Genomic DNA, 5,557 nt, shown 5'->3' on the forward strand with positions numbered 1-5,557 from the left:
AATAACTTACACATCAATTCCACAAGGGAGGTTTGACAAATATTCTAAAAATGTGGCAGAGTATATAGGGATGTTTCCACTTGTAACAAGTTAATTCTAAGAATTACAAATAAATTTATATCCCTGAAGATGAGAACTAAATATGCCTTCCAAATTATTTGATGCCAATCAGTGAGTTGCTAACCACTGCCATGCTCTAGGTCATTAGAAAGAGAAGCTGCATCTCCTCTGCCTACTGGGAATGTGACTTGAATCTGAATTCCTATTGCTTTGTGGAGAAGTGAGAGGGGTTTCCAGGCCAAAGAACTACCACTTCTCTTCTGGGCCAAGTAACAGCTTCAGTGAGTTGAGCTATATGAGTGATAACATTTTTGTTCTGTTTCATTTTCTCATGAGAACTGCAAATGGAGAAAGCAAGATTATACTGTCAGAGTCAGAGAGAAAGAAAATTTTTTTAAAAAAATGTCAAATTTCACTAATTTCCAGCTTCTTTTAAATAAGTTTTTGGATTTATGAACTTACAGAGATATTGAGCTCAAGAACTTTTAGTACTGAAGAATTATTACACATGTTATGTATAGTTTTCATAATTATATCTGTTTTGCAAAGAAATTTATCCAGTTGCTACCTTTTAACCAACTCTTTCAGACTCACCAATGTATCTTATAACAGTGAACATATACAAAATGAAAAGTTCAAATGTTTCTGTTCTGTGTGATAATTAAATTTTAACTCCTTATAAAAAATAAAAATAAGAACACAGTTCAGTAAAAATAACAAAGACATCAATCAAATCCAATACATAAAAAATTTTACATACATAGCATCACATTTCCACAAAGAAGGTAGAAAGGTTTATATTCTTGTCTCTTTTGGGGGATCAAGCCGAGTCAGTATAGTTATATGGCATTAAATTGCTATTATTGTATTGGCAGGCAATGGTGATATAGTGAATTAAGAACCACCATGAATGTCAGGAAAGCTTCACATACTGTCTGTGTAATCTCAGGCAAGTCACTTAACATAAGTGCCTTAGGCAACTCTACAACCATAAATGGAAGAGACTGTGCCAGATTCCCTTATTAGAGGGAGTTTCCTAAACTAATGAAATCACAAATCCAATCCTTCTCCCCTTTTCTTTCTAATTATATTATTGAAGTCATTGTGTATATTTTTTTCTGGTTCACTTCACTTTACTTTCTGTAATCTCATGTAAGTTTTTTCATGCTTCTTTGTAGTCATTATATATATAATATTAATATGATATATACATATGATATGTATGTATACATAATTTATTATATAGAATAATATTCTACTATATTCACCTACCACAATTTTAGCCATTGATATTCTCCTACGTTTTCCAGTTTTTGCCTCCATAAATACTTTGACTTGTTTGGAGTATATGCTTAGCAGTTAAATCTTTGGGTCAAAGGTCAAAATTTCTATTTCATAATTCCAAATTGACTATGGAATACTCACAACCCTTACAAAACTGACTACTCCTATTTTTGTCAACTTCATCAATTTGCTGAATGTGAGGTAAAACTTCAATTATTTTAATATGGATTTCTCTTATTATTAGTGATTTGGAATATTTTTTTCATATGGTAGTTAATAGCTTGTAATTCTCTTAAGAGCTGTTGTTCATATTCTGTGACCCATATTCATTGGGAAAATGGCCATATTTTTATTACTTCACTTTCTAAGAGACATTTGACAAAAATATTTTCCCCAATCGACTACTTCCTTTGTGTACTAGTTGAATTTATTTTTTCATGTGGAAGAAGTTGTCACCCTAGGCAAGTCACTTAACCTATCAATACTCTAGGCAGCTATCTAGATGTGGAGAAGTTGGCAACCTCTATTGGTAGAGGTGATTTTCTGAACCAGGCATTCCCTATATCAGTGAAATCATAGGTCCAGTCACAATCTTGATGTCTACTCTCTCTTGGTTCTCCTATTATAGCAGGGTCACTCCTTAGTCTATTTCATTTTTCTCTCTGTATCCCCAGGTTCTAAAACAATAACTGGCATATAGTAGATATTTAATAAATATTTGTTGAAAGAATTTTTTTAATCTTCACATACTATCTTCAAGATAAGCTATTTTTAGCTTACAGAGGCATCCTCATGCTTCTATATTAATTTTTCCTCTAATCTATTAATTTGTGATTCCTTTAAAAAAATTCTGCATTGAGAATTCTAATTCCTGCTTTAGGCAGTTAAGTTGCACAGTGGATAAGAGCACTTAGCCTGAAATCAGGAAGATTGGAGTTCAAGTATAGACTAAGACACTTAATAACTGTATGACCAGGGGCAAATCACTTAACTTCATCTGTAAAATTGGAATAATTTTAGTTCTTACCTTCCAAGGTTGTTTTGAAGTTAAAATGAGATAATATTTGTAAAATGCTGTGTAAACCTTAAGGAGTTATATAAATGTTAACTATTATTATTAGAGTTGTTGTTATAGTAGTAATAGTAGTAGTAGTCTATAGTCAAGAACAATTTCTGTTTTATAGATTTCATTTCCTTTTCAACAATTCTGGAACTTTTTTGTTGTCCCATGCTCTCTACAGAGTCCATAAGATCCTGATTTTCATCAGACATTGATTTATTCTCATTATTATGTATGTCCAAAGTCTTATTCTCATTGAGGTTTTATTTATTGTATATTCTGGTTTAGAATCCTCTTTATTTATTTATGTGCTGAATTATTCACTTTCATGCCCCTTCCTCCTTTGCTTGTAGGTAGATTCCAGAGACTTAGCTACAAACCTGATAGCCTTCTTTCCTTCAAGAATATAACCTAGGTCAGATGTAGGTCCCTGTCCCAAGTACTTTCTGGCAGGACAAAACTGGTTTCTAGTTGGATTTAAGTTCAATCTCCTTCAACTGTCACAGATACCCAGACTGGTTACTCTCTCTGCTCTCTTTTTTTCATATGGCTGGACTGTATTTCTTGTGATATGGGAGGAGGGAGGTGGCTCATGAAGAATCACTGACATGTACCCTCTACAAGACTATAAGGTTACTTTGTGGGGCTTTTTTTTTGTATTTCTTTCAGGAGTGAATGGAGGCAGTTTGGGGATGGCTTTTGAGTGAGCACACTAGGTATTAGCATTCTCAAGCAGCAATATAAAAAGAATTTTACCTTTGTATGAATTTGTCTAACCTTTTCTTAGATTTAATTCAATAACTAGCTTTTTAATAAGCAATTGGGGTTAAGTAACTTGCTCAAGGTTACATGGCCAGTTATTTCTGGATGTGGTGCTAAGTATCTTAGCCCAGATTCGATCCCCAGGTCATCCCGACACTGGGGCCAGTGCTCTTACTCACTGAGCCACCTGGCCACCCTGTAATTCAATAACTATTATTAACTCCATTAACTAATACTATATTTTAGATAATAACTCCATAACTGGTTTATAATTCCCTTTTAGGTGAAAAGCTAAAGTGATTTTTGGAGAAAGTGACTATTCTACCATTTTTCTAGTCACATGACCTTCGAGATTCTTTTTCATTTTTTGGCCTAAACTGGTAAACATCTGCTACCAACAGCTTACATAATACTTATAAAATCTTTTAGGGAACCTGAGAATAGAACTTCTGTAAATGAAAAATGAAAATGTCAGTGTATATTTTAGTGTATGTTAGCATAAAATGAACTCTGTGTAAAATTAAAATTATTTTCATGTGGTTTTTTCTTCAGATAAGCAAAGTAAGAAGCTACTAAAAATAATATTCTAAAGACAAGCTCAGGTAGGTACAAAAATAAAAAAGACCCACAGGAAAGAAAATAGTGAAGATTAGAAATATAAACATGAATATTTTAGCTTTTATTATACTTACAACAAAGTCTTACTTTACCATAAAAAATCAGAATTCATTATTATTTTAACACATTCTTTGGTATCTGGCTACTTAGTCTCTTACTGAAACCCCAGTTCTACAAAGGGATTTTAATCTAGGCAGGAGGTAGCACCAATGGATTGAATACTGGTCCTGGAGTCAGGAAGACAAGTTCAAATCTGGCCTCAGACATTGACTAGCTGTGTGACCCTGGGTAAGTCACTATTTGCCTCTGTTTCATCATCTGTAACATGAGGTTAATAGTAGTACCAGCCTCCTAGGGTTGTTGTGAACTCCAAATGTTATAATAATTATAAAGTGCTTAGCTTAGTGCTTGGCAAGTAGTAAGCACTACATAAGTGTTGGCTATTATTATTAAGATGTTGTTGTTGTGACATTGTATAGTGATGACCAGTGATTAAAATTCATTTTAAATGCATGTAAATAAAAATTAAACTTACCATAAGCAATATTTACAATATAAACATCATTTTTGAAATGGGTTACCTATTCAGAAGAATTTACAAGATAGCATATATTTGTGGCACATGTTCATATGCTTATAATCTACAGGAACAAAGAAACTCACCAAAAAAAACCTAACAAGACATAAGAAAACTAATAAGAAATGTGGACACAATTAAAATGGCAAGTCTAATCTAATAGATATTTCTTCATTTATCGCTGAAAGAACATTTAAAAAAACAATTTTGTTGGCTTTTATAGCAATTTGTTTTATCAAGTCTTTTATCTAATTACTTACCAAATATTTTTAATTCCACATTTACAATATAACTTAAAGCCATCCCTATCCCCTAAGTTTCATTTCCCTAGTAGGAGCAGTCTTATTACTCCCCAATCTTACTGATTAAAGCCCTTCATTAAGATTCACCTGTATTATTGCAATTGTACTATTGCGATTACAATTTATTACAATCAATTAGTTGGTTTCCCACTTCCAAATCTCTCCTGGTTCCAATCCATTTACTATTCTCTCTAGACATTCTTATATAGACAATAGATATAGCCATATCATTCCTCTTATAAATAGCTTAAGTGGTGCTCTATTTTCTAAGTAAGCTAAAGTTCTTTTCCTTCAAATTCAAGACTTTTCACAATATGATGTAACTTCCTTCAGTCTTTTCTTTCCAGTCATATCTCATATTATTTCCCTTCATGCACTGTATACCAAGCCCAAACTTGATTAACTCTCTGTCCCCTAAACAGTCATTACACTTTTTACCTGTGTGCCTTTATTCATGCTATTTGTTATCATTATTTTTTCAATGCTCCCTACTGCATAAAGCTCAAATTAATTGCTATTTATTTCAAGGAGTCTTCTCTGACACCTTTCTCCATCATTAATGCCACAGACCTCACATAGTGTTTGGCATTGAACCTCTATGTTATACCTGTTATGTAATAGTATATGTTATAGTTTTCTGTATTTGTTTCTTTCCCCCTCAGTAAAACTATAAGCTCCACGTGTGTCAAGGACACATGTTATTTAAATTTCTTTATCTTCCCCAAACCTAATTGTAGTAGTATTTGGAAAAATTCAACTGGGATTTTTTTCTGAAGTTCAATTTTTTAAAAATATGCTTTTTAAAGTTATAACTTACCTTACTGTGAGTGTTACTATGGGAAGAGGAAAAGGGAAAAACACACAGAACAGACCAAGATTCTCATGAAAGTATAC

The sequence above is a fragment of the Petaurus breviceps genome, unplaced genomic scaffold (genome assembly GCF_028583685.1).
Source record: "Petaurus breviceps papuanus isolate PSGF00001 unplaced genomic scaffold, PetGlider_PUasm1.0 89486, whole genome shotgun sequence".
NCBI classification, from domain to species: Eukaryota; Metazoa; Chordata; class Mammalia; order Diprotodontia; family Petauridae; genus Petaurus; species Petaurus breviceps.